We start from the raw sequence: 12,778 nt of genomic DNA on the forward strand, positions 1-12,778 counted from the left end.
CACCTCTTCTGCTATTTACAGCCACAGCAAAGAAATCCAAGAGCTATAAAATTACCAGCAGACAGTCCAATTTCTTTGCAGACTTCTGTGTCAGAAAAATTTAATACTTTATCAAATAAAAAATTCCCTCTTTGCAGGGAACGCAGAAGCAGGCAGGAAGATTGGGGCCAGCTGGCCCTCCTTGCCCACAAAGAGACCTGCTGGTGTAGTCACACAGGAGCACGTAGGCTGAGAGCAGAGGATTTTGGCAGTGGGAGAGGGGGAGATCTCACTTTCCCAAGGAACAAATTCTGAGGATGGAAGATGTTGTTTGACATGACTGTGGTAACTATGTAATTGTTAATTGCTGTAAGGAGCAAAAAGGGAGTCCAGACTCCATACATCCCAGCAAAACATTGCTAGTAGAGGTGGCCTAGGTCTACTGGTGAAAATCCTTTATGCCAACACCTGTATTTCAGGATAAGAGTCAGGGGACTATCTTTTACTTTCCTTCAGACCTGTTTTGAATCAACACTCAATGAACCAGAAGAGATCCAAACACCTGTACTGGAGACTGTCTCGGCGTACAAGATTAAATGTGTGTGCCAACTTACTCTGGAAATGAAACCAACAAAAACTCCCCTCCATTTTAGACAGGTCTTGAAACATAACAAAAAAAAAAGGAGCGAGATGGGGGAGGGGGAAGAAAAGAGATGAATGGCAAGACTCCAGGGAGCTGTAAAAATCTATTTTCTCAAAAGTTATGTCTTGGCTACAGAACAGAGCATGTGGAAGTATGGCTTCTGGCCTGTAATATATATCACTGTCAGAAGCCAGGAACTAGGTGCTTCTCTCATCCTACCAGCAGTGCCTTAAAAAACAATAATGGTTTTCCTTTCTAAATTGTATTTACAGCCTCAAAGTACCCTGTAGCCCCCCAAATACACCATTAATGGGGTCCCACCCAGCCACCAGCCTCCCATAGAGGTGCTGGTATGTGTGCCTGCATGATTCTTCTGAGCAGTGGGCCAGGTTGGATGGAGCTCTGAGTAACCTGGTCTAGTGGAAGGTGTCCCTGCCTATGGCAGGGGGTTGGAACCAGGTGATCTCTAAGGCCCCTTCCAACCCAGGCCATTCTATGATTCTCTTTGCCTTGGAGTTATGCTTACCACACATGTACAACACAAGGAGGGCACTGAACATCTTCCTGTTCATGGAAAGCCAAAAAGCATTCCTGGGATCCCTAACTGCCCTCCCAAGGCTGCTCTATGGCCACTGTCACATATTCAGAACCACAGTTTAGAGAGGAAAGAGAATAAATGCTGCAGAAAGTCATTGCTGTGGGGATTCTGCTGCACAGCTCCTATGTGAGGGATAAGGTTTCAGTCCCAGCAGAATAACCTCGTAATAGCCTCAAATAAATAAAAGCAATTTGGACCTGGGAGTGGCTTTGATTTCACTCAGCTGTACTGAGATTACACCAAAATAACTCCTTTGCTATTGTTTTCTCCACTTCTGTCAGCCCAACAAAATCCAGGAAGGAAACACAAAGGCTTAGTTGCCCTTTTAGAGAAGGAAAGGTGCCACTCACATGTCTGCGATCCAGGGCTCCTTCAGAGCAGAGGCAGGTTGCTCCAGTTCACCTCTTTCCAATCCTCCTACAGTCCCATGTAAGATGCTTCTCGCTGGCAGAGGATGCTGGTGTTGGCAAATGTTCCCCAGAAAGCTGTGTTTTGGCAAAGATCTCCGCTGCTCCGCATGGGAACGGGGCTCTGGCAAGGGCACCAGAGGCTGGCACATGCCAAGAGTCGTAACAGGGCTTGCCAGCTTTGAACAGTATCTGGGCACTTTTCACCAAGTCAATGTCTGTGCTCTAAACAGCTGGGGGAAAAAAAAAAAAAATTAAAAATGGCCTGGCTGAGCACAACTGCTGGGTTTGGATTCAGACCAGCAAAACTCATCCCATCTGCAACATGGGAGGGCAGTGTTTCCTTGGGAGCATCGTGGCTGGGGGGAAAATCAAACTGTGGATAACCGAGAGATGAGTAGATGTGGAGATACTTTATTTTTATGCTGAGGGCCATTTGACTTCATTAAAGGTGGCAGCTAATTTAGGAACTGGAAGAAGGCAAATTGCAATTTTTGTCACAAAATAAATCATTCCAGTAGTACTCACAGCTGAATAGTCATGACATGCTGCAAAGGGATCTTACAAACAGAATAGGTTTAATGTAGATTAGACCCCCCTCAAAAATCCATAGGCAGGTAAAACAAAACTGAAAAAGTAATTTGTGTTGAAAAGCTTTAAATATGAGAAAATGAAACAAAAATCAGCAATAGCATAAGGAAAGCATTTTAAAAGTGAAGAGAGAGCACTGACTGTACCAGATGCAATGGGGCAGGTACAGGAACAAAAATCCCCATGAATCTGCAAATCAATGTGGAATCATTGTGGAAGGCAACCTGTTAGTGTCAGAAACAACAGATCTACTGTTCCTAGTGAGAACCTGGATTGTGCTGGTGCACTGATGGCCTCTGGGTCATGTGTGCACCAGTGGACACTCACAGCTCCAGCTGCTCACAGACACAGGCGCTGACCACAGCGCCTGCGAGACAGCTCGAACCAAAAGCTGTCGCTGCCAGATGGGGTTTCTGGACAGCTGCTGAGAAGTGAGCTGCAGGCTCCAGCCCAGCTCCCAGTAAGCAGCTGTCGACCCTGTTAAATGCCGTGGGAGAGGCTGCCAACAGCCAGAGTGTGCACTCTGGGCAGCAAAGCCAAGGACTGGCTGTGGCACTGCCGAGACCGTCGGGTTCTCTGAGCACTGTTCAGCCTCAGCTTCTCTGCTGCCTTTGGACCAGCACTCCCAGGATGCTGTTCTGGCATTTTAACAGAAGACAGGAATAAAATGGTTAAAAAAAATTAAGCCACACCTTAAGTGGATTAAAAAAACAAAAGGAAAAGAATAGTAAAACAAACAAACAAAAATCATTAAAGAGGCAGTATATAAAAAATAAGCTGCAAAGTGTCAGACTAAATCAAAGACAGATCATGACAGATCATCTTGGCTCCACAGTAGCATGACTTTAAAAGAGAAAATGAGTGCAGGGAGTTTTCAGCTTCTTTTCTACTTCCTTAAAAGTTCATCTAAATGAAGCACAATCATTCACTAATTCACTTCCACTGATTTTCCCCCTGATCTTCTCATGGGAATAGAATATTCTGTTACACGTTTTACCCTGTTTTGCAAAAAAATATTTCAGAGGAAGCAGAATTTATGTGTTGTTTTCAACAGTCCGACATTTCCAAGCCAGTCACTAGGAAACAATTTCTATCTCAAGTGGATCTCTGCCTTTGAGCCAGCCCCAAGCTGACGATACTGACTGAAACTTAGTCTGATCTGAGAGCCCAGCTGGCTCAGAGGGGGAAGTGGGAAAAGGGTGGATCCGTATCTTGCTGCTTTGGTCCAGCTAGGACCCCCTTGAACTTCTGCTGAAAGTTACCCTCCTGAGGTTTCCAATCTGTTTTTCATGAAAAAAAAAAAAAAAGTCACTAGCTAGCCAAAACACATTCCTTACTCTAAATCAAGGTAGTAGCATGCTTGTCTATTCCTCTCACATCATAAATTTTACTAATGCTCTTCCTCCCCCTAGTCTAGTACACATCTGCCCCAGAGAGAATAGGATTTACTCGGGGTGTTTTTCCTCTTAAATTTTTATCCATGCCCTTTTCCAGAGCATCTCTAACTGTATTTTCCATATCTGGAACTACATGGATCATAGGAGCTGCTTCCTGGCTGCTACTGTGAGCGTGAACAGCACTACTGCTCTAGGAAACCCACGATATTCCCGCTGCACCAAAATAGAATACCAGTTGTAGTAACGACTACACACTGCAAGAGATTGCCTTCATCTATCAGGACGTGTTAGATGAATGCCCGTGCAATCCTTGCATATCTAATTGCTCTGCAGAGGTCATCTTAATTGCTGCAGAGAAAGCCTCTCTCTTGTGACAGTTCCTATTTTAATGACTTGTTTACACACTGGAGTCAGTGACTAATGTGCATTTTGCAAAGAGCTTGATGTCCTACGCTCTGCCCTGGATCCCCCTGGGCAGGGCAGGGTGGAGCAGGACGTTTAAAAGCTGCTGAAGTCTCCTGTTCGCTGACACTGGTAAAGCAGGGGGATGTGGATGAGCTCCGCACTGACCCCGTTCAAACCAGGTGAATTGGCTGCTGTTCTTCACGCCCCATCTTGTTGGGCACACCTCTGTCTGAAGGAGAAAAGCAGGAACCGCTTCAGCCCACTCTGGTGGATTTTTCTACCTTGTCTCTAGCTCCCCTGCTGCTACCGAGAGCTGATGTGCACGGGCAGGCAAAAAGGCTGTGCCTGCTGCAGTGCACCCAGGGCTCAGCAAGGCACCTTTCTGCACTGTCAGCTCTAACACTGCTTCTGAGAGACCTGCCAATGGAGGCCTAATTGTGGCCTTCCAGCACCTGAAGGGAGCCTACAAGAAAGATGGAGAGGGACTTTTTACAGGAACACATAGTGACAGGGCAAGGGGGAATGGGCTCAGACTGAAAAAGGGTTGGTTTAGATTGGATATTAGGAGGAAATTCTTTACTGTGACAGAGGTGAGGCACTGGAACAGGTTGCCCAGAGAAGCTGTGGATGTCCCATCTCTGGCAGTGTTCAAGGCCAGGTTGGATGGAGCTTTGAGAAACCTGGTCTAATGGGAGGTGTCCCTGCTCACAGCAGTAGGGTTGGAACTGCATGAGCCTTAAGGTTGCTTCCAACCAAAACTGTTCTATTATTCTATGATATACCAGGGACAATAATAGCAAAGGGGTTTGATTTGGGTAGAATGTATAATCAACTAGTTAAACCCTGTATGTAGGACTGTACAGCCTAATTTGCTCTCAGACTGACATTACCTTACTGTGTCTGAGGTCAATAAAGCCCACAAGACACAAGAACCCCATGCGTGGGAGCCTGAGAAAATACTGAGTCAGCCCTCATGACTGAGATTGTGGTGCTCCATATCAAGAGGGTGTCAAAAGTCAGGTTTTTGACAACCAAAAATAAGAAAACTCCAACCACTCTATTGCTCTTTCCTCCCACACAGACCCCAAACTACTTCACCTCATTTTATAAATGACCCAGTTCCCAAATCTAGATCCATAAGAGTATGAGAGCTTTGCAGATGCTTTTGGTTCACTTTTATCTACCATAGCTACTGGTAACAATTTTCTTCACCTTTGCAAAGCAGAAACTAAAAGCATTATCCATTTCCAAAACCTTCTCTCAACAGATGGACCCAGGCACTACACCTATACCACTAAATTATACCCAGTGATTTCCTTGGGACCTGTGCCAGTGTTGTCTACATCCATAATTAATACAAACTCCTGTCCAAAATGAGAGACTGGCACACAAAGCACCTTTGGGAATGGTCCCTGGATTATCCCAATTCCTAAACTGTGCCTGGCAAATGTTTGGGAGACCCCCAGATGGCAAAGGCACAGCATCATGCTGACAGTTCACTCGTGTAAATGATTGTGTTCCTGTGCCTGGGAGCCAGCCTAGGCACAGAGGAGTTTACCAGAAGAGATGCAGCCATAAAGTCTCTGGCAATGACAAATAGCAGATCGTAACTCACCCTCATTTCTCCAGCATGGGAATCCACTGAGGACAACCCAAAACACCAGGAGCCACTCTGTTACACTACTTTTAGACCCATTTCCTCCTACTGAAACGAACGCTCTTACTGTAACATTTACTGCTACAATCAAGTCATTATCAGCCAACACGTGTTTAGACAGAGAGATTTTTGCATGGCCTTTGAGTGCTGCACAAACTCCCCTCCAGTATTCAGATGTCAGCCAGTGTCAATAGCTGTGGATGTTGGTTCCATTAATCACTTTCATGGGATTTGCCCTCCTAGACTCTGGCATTTTCCAATATATTTGTCTCCTCAGAACTATAGGAGAGCTCTGCAAGGCGTATTTACCTCTTTCAGGAAATCAAAACAAAAAGTCATCCCCACAGACAGCTGTATTTTCAGTGAGTTTGGAAGGATCAGCTTTTGCAAGTTTAGAAGTGGAAGAGCCTGTCCAAGAGCAGCACTGTTCTTAAAAAGTGTAAATCAGACAGCTGCTGAAAACCAGGACCCAGACATGCCCCAGGCTGAATTTGGGAACTGCCAGGAATTTAGCTAAGCCACCACTGGTTGCATTTAAAATTGCAGTCCTTAATCTTTTGTTGTCATAACAAAAATCAAGATTAGGTATTTAGCATTCAGATTCTCACATCTGAAAAAGGAGATACCTAGAGAGCATCATTAACTTTCAACTCCAAACTCGGTAGATGATTTCAGATGTGCTTCTCCAACATTGCTCAGGTGTTGAGTACCTTTTAATCTTCCTCTGAAAGTCTGTCTTTGAATGGGTAACAGTAACTATATACTAACCCTTTATAAACAATAATCTGATCCAGCAATATTAAAGGCTTACAGGGATGTTGAAAATTCCCAACAATTTTAGCAGAAATGTAAATTACTAGCAAGTTTGTTCAATACATATTTCTGGGGAGTTTAATTTCTGTTTTTTTCAAGTCAAACTGAAGTAAAGTTTCTAATTCTTTTGCCTTGAGATTTTTAGTGAACTGAGCTTGAACTCAGCTTACATTTTTATTAATCCTGTGTAATTTTTCCAGAAATCCCACTACTCTTTTCTTTAAATCCAAACCATCTGTCCACAAGCCTTAACAAAGAATTGAACTTTTCCCTTTACACAACAGATTTATATGGTTCACCATCAATCTGAAATCAGAAAAGTCTGGTTCATATTCTGTTTCATTAATTGCATGGCAAAAGGCTTATGAACTGTTGGAAATGGATTAAAATGGGAACACATTCCTTCTAATCGCATTATACCTTGAGACAGACTTCAACAATCATTTCCTAATGAGAAGCAGAAGGGAAGAAGAAAATATTGCTCTGGTAAGTTACAAAATAGTAAATGCCCTGCTCTGTAAGCAGGCTGCAAAAAGGGGTCCACCTATTCCTTCATGTGAGGAGCATTTCCAGCAATGCAATTGGTCCTGTATTAGTCCATTATTGAGGCTAAATGTGTGTGCACATCCACACACAGATAGCAGGACAATAACAAGAAAACAAAAAGAAGAAAAGAAAATCTACAGATCTTGCCCAAATTGTGTCCATACTGACAGAGCACTGCTGATACAATGCCCAAAAAAGGCTCTTGCTATGTGGAATTGGCCAGTGACAGGAACCTGTCCAAGCAAATGCCGTCAGTTGCTGGTTATTCAGTTATTCAAGAGGTGAAAGAGAAATTATTATCTAATTTGAATTTGAACCAAACACAGAGTAATTTAAACCAGAAAATCAGCTGAGAAAAAAAAAAAAAAAAGGATACAAAAGTCAACCAGTTTTAGTTACTGTACTTGCAGAAGTCCTTTTTATTTCCATCTCCTCTGACTCAAGTCCCAGTGCAGATACCTTCCCTAACTCCACTTCCTAATCAAAACTATTCTGCTACCAATTTTATGCTGGAGATGATTGTCTATTTAATATCCTCCATAAACTTCATCCTAATTAGCCTCCCAACATTGGCCTGCTGGCTCCGGGGAATATGAATAAGGTCTTGCACCTGGAAAAACATAATCCAGCAGTGCAGCAAAGGCTGGGAACTACGTGGCTGGGAAGTTGATCTGTGCAAAGGGGCCTGGGGATCCTGGTGGACAACAAGCAAAGAAAGCCAACAGCATGCTGAGTTGCATCAACAAGGGCATCATCAGAAGAGACAAAGAAGCCACTATCCCACTCTATTCATTTTTTGCAGACCACACCTGGAATACTGTGTCCAGTTTTGGTTCCCACTATACAAAAATGATGGACAGCCTGGGGAGGGTGCAGAGAAGTGCCACAAAGGTGATCAAAGGGCTGGGAAGCCTGCTCTGTGAGGAAAGACTGAGAGAAATGGGTTTGTAAGGCCTTGAGAGAAGAAGGCTTAGGGGAGACCTTAGGACCATGTTCTAGTATTAAAAGGTGGCTACAAAAAAGATGGAGACTCCCTTTTTACAGGGAGTCACATGGAAAAGACAAGGGGTAATGCAGAGATTCTGATTAGACACAAGAGGAAAGCTTTTTACAATTAGAACAATAAGCCATTGGAATAATCTCCCCAGGTGGATTCATGTATGAGATTCAACTGGACAGAATGCTGGGCCATCTTATCTAGACCACACTTTTACCTAGAGAGGTTGGACCAGATGATCTTTGAGGTTACTTCAAACCTGGTATTTCCTGATTCTGATTCTATGAATTAATTCTGCTTCTTGGAATCTACAATATGATCAGATAATGCTGATAGAGTAAGCCCCTTTTACCTGAGGGCTTTGCAGCTTACTTAGCTGGATGGTGATCAAAATTATGAGGTTTTTTTTGACGTACACAAGAGAAAAGGAAGAGTTCTGATGTACTTCTATTCAGGTGCCCTGCCTGTATCTCTGCCCACTGAAATTTTCCAAGTGTATTTATGACATATAGGACTCCTATGTGTGCACACAAGACATTCCTGTGGCCAGGAAATCCCATCTCCCACAGTTTTCCCCTTCTTCTTGACCATTTCCAGCCCTATGGACTTACAGACTCTTTGCTGGGGCAGTAAGAGTAGCACCAGTGAGTCAGTAACAACCTCCAATAGTGGACACAAGAGATCAATCTTTTGAAGGCTAATGCCGTTATAAAAATATTACTGGTAATATAAAAATATTACAAGGACAGACTCAAACTCACACACTGAGATTGCTGGGTCTTATCCAAAGTTGCTTCCCAAACTATCCTTGTGTTTACGGCATCTGCTTGAAAAGCAAAGAGCACGGACCTCAAAACGGGGAGAGCAGCAAAGAAAGATCTCTGGTGTGGTGAAGGCAGCACTGTAATTCCTGTGCACAGCACCTACCATTAAAGCAATTTGCATCGATCCTTCCAGGTTTTACACGACAAGCTTTGTGCAGTGTTGTGCTCTGCACAGCCTGGTCAGATCCCACTCTGCAGAACTCCACTGCTCCCACCATGTCCTCGGCCTTCCATCCCTCCCTGGGGCCGTGGCAAAACGTTCACACAGTTACATGGTGAACACAGCCCAGGGCTGGCACATACCCTCGCTTTTCTATGTATAGTTTATGGTACTGTTCCCTCTTCCCTGTTAAATCTGGGCAAGAAAAACTTCCTACTCATAAAAGCCAATTTTAATGCCCTATCTGTACCAAGTTAACGCTGTGCTTTGTACTGCTGCACACCAGTGGGACATGTAAACCCTCCCCCTCCCCACCCCCTCAATTTTAAAGTGGTTCCTAAAGCAGCTGAACATCAGGGAATGCAGCTATGCCAGTTGAGGGCATCTGTGACATATCCGTCAGATACACTGCTTTTGGGATGTCCTAAGAGAGGACACACCAGTTCACAGGCATCTCTTGTGATACCAAACAACAGCAATCTTAATTTTCAAGGCTTCTTTTTCTGCATAGAGTATTTTAGACCATCCATCCTTCCCTGTCCCATGGGTTTGTTTTGCTGTCAGTAAACACTGGAGATGGCCAGCCTGTGCCAGGCATTTGTGGAAAAGGTTGCATAATATTTGTTTCCATTTTCTAGGTACATCTGTTCAGAGCTCTGTCTGGTGCCAGCAGGGTTTGCAGAATTAAGCCCTGGGGATCTATGAACTCAGAATTGCACACTCTTTTATAAATATTAAGTTTCATAACAGGCTTATGCAGTAGATAATACCCATCTGAATTATGGATGGATACCAGTATTTGTCAGAAGGGTGATGTTGGCATCATCTACAAAAGCAGTTTTTCATCAGTATTCTCTTTCTTTGCTCCTCCTTCTCTCTCCACTGCTCAGTGCACTTGTGTACATGACTTACACCCCTGACTTATTCAGGGCTGCTGATATTAGAAGGTACAGAGCACTAGGATAAAGTGGAGCAAAGCACAGTGTAGCACAGACACAGGGTAGTGGTAAATCCGAAACTGTATTGCTTTTCCCTTTTAAGACAATTTCCTACATGCCTCATATAGAGGCATTAACTTGAAATTATTTTGGAGACTTTGCAATGAGACTTAAAATTGCAGAAGTGCTCTACAAAGCCATGAAGGATCAGTATCTCTGTGTGTGTAAATGTCTGGTTTGCCCGGGAGTGAGAAACTTCTTCTGCCTGAATCTTTGCAGAGGAAGAAAGGGATGGAGACCAGACACCAGGGTTTGAGAACACCAGGCCTCCAGCAGCAGCAGCAGCAGCTGCTTTCCCTCCCCATCCTTGCAGTGCTGAGAGGATTTAAGGAAAGGAGCGGCTTAAATGCAAAGTCACCTGGAACAACACATGGGGAGTTTTTGAGGAGGGAACTGTTGATGTGGTTGTTTCCAATGTGTTCAGAGGGGCAGGAATTCAGGTACACCTTTTTAAAATGAGGAAGGTGACACTAAAGAAACATAGTCTGTCCATTTTGTCATGATTTTGTCCTCTTTGTGTTTATGGCTCTCAGGAAAATGGGGAGACATCTGTCAGTTTCCTGAGGAAGCCCTAAGAAAAGATAAAATGTGGACTAGCCATTGTGGGGCACAGGAGGACAGACTTGCCAACTCCTTTGACATGCACAGGACCCAGAACCACCCCATGCACACTCAATAACATAGGGCTGTTTCCAAAAGACAAGGGGCAAAGTCTGTCCAGCACATCCATCAACAGCTCAGAACAGTAGTTCTTAATATGCCAGGCCTTGGGTGCTTAGGAGAGCATCACTGATAGGCGATGGTTTTCGACATTCGTTTGTCTTCAGTCACAAAGATCCTAACGTGCCACTGGGAGCTTCCCTACCAAAAGTGTTTCACAGTGTGATAAATGACTCTTGTATTGGGAAAAGCAATGGAGCTTGTTATCAACAGAAAAAAAAGAAACTAAACAAAAAAACCCCCAAAAACCCAAACAAGAGGAATAGTCCCTAGAATAGCAGAAGAATGATGATAGATAAGATACTGCCTTGGACACCAAAATCCAAGTCAAGAAGATGAAGCTGAGGCATGATCCTCAACAAAATGAACCTCACTATAAATGCTGAGGTGTAGCTGCCAGAGGAGCTCAGACACGTATGCTCTCCTGTGCTCTTCATTATCACTACTACTTCACTATCTTTAATTTCTACTGATAGCAATTGATTGTGAGAGACACAGCAGGACTGCAAAAATCACCTGGACTGTGGTTAGTCCCAGTTATGTGCTATTATGAGGCACCTAAACTGTCAAGTTCCTGTGAAGAAGTTGGACTAAATTGTGTTTCTAAGCTCAGTACCAGCCATTGTTATAGGATAAAACTGGGAGCAATATATTCTGAAATATACAATAAATGGGATGGGTTTCTTTTGGTGGCTGGTTTTTTTGTTTTTGTTTTTGGTTTTTTTTGAGGAAGAAGAGAGCAGACTGTCTTCCAAGAGGTCGTATTAAATTTCTGAAGTTTCTGGCAGTTCCAGATCTGCTTTTCATTGGATGATCATTCATTATGAGTTGTATGAATATGAGCCATGTATTAGAAGATAAGGCACTAATATGTGTGGAATATGATTGCTCTAAATATTGATTTTGATGCACTCTACTGTAATATGCTGAAAATTATTTCTATACTTTAGATGGATAACTGCCTTAAGAATCAGCAATAGTGTGAAAGGAATAAAATCAAAGGGACAAGAGCACTCATATTATGTTATGGTTATGTTATCTTTGTATGGTTACACAATAACATTTGTATTGTGGTTTTGTCTGAAGATTCTGGATGAGGTTATAACATGGTCAGGCTAAGTCTAAGGGAAGAACTTTACAGGCAGAAAACAGAGGCACAAAGGGACTTTTTTGGCTCCAGAGGTAAGAATTCAGCACAGACCCTTGGAAGTGCAAAGAGGTGCCCTGGTAATAAAGAAAGGAATAAGCACTTCAAGGGATTAGCTCACCTGATCTACTTTAGGACAACCTGCACAAACTCACAGTGCACCTTGAGGATCAAAATTAGTCTTACTTTGCTTAGGACCCTCGTGTACTTGTGGTTGCCTGCTCCAGCTTCCTTGTTCTCTCTTTCTGTCCAAAGATCTGAGCACAGACTGTGTCAGAGCAGAGGCCCTGACAAAATGCTGCTGAACTTCGATATTAACACTTAGATTAGACTCACAAGCTGCTTACAGGCAGGTGCCTGTACAAGAACCTGAGAAAGTTTGCCTAGATGCAGTCAGTAGACAACACCAAGCTAAGGCTACGCATTTACTCCAGTTTTTTAGTTATTCTTCTTCCCTCCCCAACAGGTATTCAAAGTCGTTAACATAAATATCAGAGGAAACATAAGTAGAATTAGATCCAAAAGAAATTCAAAGCACAGTAAATCATGAGGCCAAGGACTTCAGAATTAGAAAATAAAAGAATTAACTTTGTCTGTGCAACATTCAGCTGCTTTCACTTCCCTTGTGCTCCTGCACTGAATTACACACTTTTTAATTATTTTTTTTTAAACAGGAATCTCTTCTTTTTACACTGAATAAATAGTTATTTATACTGCTTTTATATTCAGTGCTGTTGCCGTGCGCTTTCTAGAGTTCAGACCATCAAAATAAGCACTGATGAAAGAGTATTTGGTTCCTCCAGGCTACTTTTGTGGCTTTTTTCCCTACAGCATCTGCCTCAGTCTGTCAAATGTCTTTGATGCAGAGTGGCAGCTTTAGCAATGCCTGTAGGGAC

Source organism: Myiozetetes cayanensis, unplaced genomic scaffold, assembly GCF_022539395.1.
Source record: "Myiozetetes cayanensis isolate MyiCay16 unplaced genomic scaffold, myiCay2020 scf3, whole genome shotgun sequence".
NCBI lineage: Eukaryota > Metazoa > Chordata > Aves > Passeriformes > Tyrannidae > Myiozetetes > Myiozetetes cayanensis.